Raw genomic sequence first — 1936 nt, forward strand, 5'->3', positions numbered from 1 at the left:
TGCTGCTTCTGCGCACGGCGCGGATGTGTGGGCGGGGGTGCAGTGTCGCGTGTGCCCGGTGCTGTATGGCCGAGAACGAATGCACGCGCGTTGGCGCTCCAACGCGTCCGCTCCACCCACGAACGTGCAACCAATAGACGCATACACACANCCACAGCTCACTGCCTTCTGNTGCACTGCGGTGGATCTNCTGGGCGCNCCAGGACGAGCNGTCTGCNGCCAAATCGAGGTCATGTGCTTCGCGGGCACGCCTCGATCCGAGTGGCCNGCCCTTCAGGGCCTGCTCCAGGGGGAAGGGGGCGGAAGCGGTGGCGTCTGTCGCGCGGGCAATAGCGGGTGGTCCGGGCGCATGCCGGATGAGCTCAAGGGGAAGCTGGCCAGGCGCCGGTAAGGCCCCTCTGAGCCCCTGTGCCCTGCCTGCATGCCACGCCTCCGCCCTCAGTCGCCCCAAGCCGCGGCACCCCATAATATGGCGCGGCGGCTCGCCACACGGGAATCTGGAGGACTCGCTGGCGCCATTCGGCATGCTCTCGTCACGCTTCCGGCGCCTGTGCCTCATCAGCCCACCCGGTCGGACGTGGGAGATGCCGCGTATTTCGCGCGCATGCACCTTTGGGCTGATTGGTGTGGATCTCTTCGCGTCTTTTCCGTCCATCATTCGTGCTCCTCTCACCTCTCGATGCCTTGTCTGGGCGTGAGGCACCATGCAAGCTGTGCTTGGCAGCGCGCGCGCGGTGCTCGCATTTTGCGCCTCACGCGGCCAGCTTCAGGACGGCGCTGTTGTCTGGGGGTGCGGAGGACGCTGTCTCCATCTTCCACGTCCGTCGAGGTCATGAGGGGCGTGCGCCTGGATGGCTTCCCCGCATGTGCCTCGGCAGGTTGGACGCTGCCATGAGTCTGTGGCGGCGTGGGGTACTCCTCCCTCTCTTGCATCTGCACGTCTTTGACAGCAGTGGGCGCAAGCGTCATGATGGCGACTGGTGGATTTCTGCGGCACAGCTCGAGCACAGCCTTTGTCCGTCAGCACGAAGGGTGGGCGCTGGGCCCGGTGATAGCACGGTGGGGTGGCCCAGCATCGTCGTGAGGGAGGTCAAGGAGGTGGCCGCACAAGGACAACTCTGCTGTTTCGTTGCGCCTGTTGTCCGTGTCGGAGCGACGGTGGTGATTTGTGTCTGTCATGGTGAAACGTGGAAAGGCAGTGATTTTCGCGAGGAGAAAAGGACGGAGGCTGCTAAGCGAGCGTGAGAAAAAAAGTAGAAGAGCTGCGACGATGTCGTCGCCATCGTCTTGCTTTTCCGTGCGTGTGTGTCCCCTGGTTGAAACCCTTGCGTATGGCGGTGGTGAGCGTGTAAGGAGGATGACGGGGGCGGGGTGGGGTGGGGAAAGAGGTGCGGGCACGTGCGGGTGGCCGCGCCACGTGGCGTGTGCTGCGGCTCAGAGGAACGCTTTTCAGTCAAGCACGCGCAAGCGGAGACACCACAAATGGAGGTGAGTAAAAGGCGAATGACATTCTTTGTGCGAGAGCGGAGCCTGTGAGCGCGATGGTGGCCTTCCCTCAGCCGGGCTGCGTGGTTGGCAGGCATCTCAGTGCTCGACAGACACGTGCTACACCGGCGAGAGTGCATGCCCCTGCACCTGTGGAAGAGGTCAAGACGTTACTTTGGAAAGTCTGTACAGGCGTTTTCCTTGCTACCTCTGCTTTTTCTTTTTGGAGCGCTTCCTGTTTTATGTCGTTGCTATTCTTCGGCGGATATCTTCCGGTTATCGGAAAGCGGCCCAGCGTGCGTATGCGGGGGCACACGTGCACGTACCGTAAAGGGAATTTGGCGGTGGCGGCGGCGCTGGCGCGCATTGCGACTCGGCCAAAGAGCGGCTTAAGATCGCAACAAGAAAGGAGGACTGCCGACACGAGCAGCAGACTTTCTTCACCAGGATT

The sequence above is a fragment of the Leishmania infantum genome, chromosome 13 (assembly GCF_000002875.2).
Source record: "Leishmania infantum JPCM5 genome chromosome 13".
NCBI lineage: Eukaryota > Euglenozoa > Kinetoplastea > Trypanosomatida > Trypanosomatidae > Leishmania > Leishmania infantum.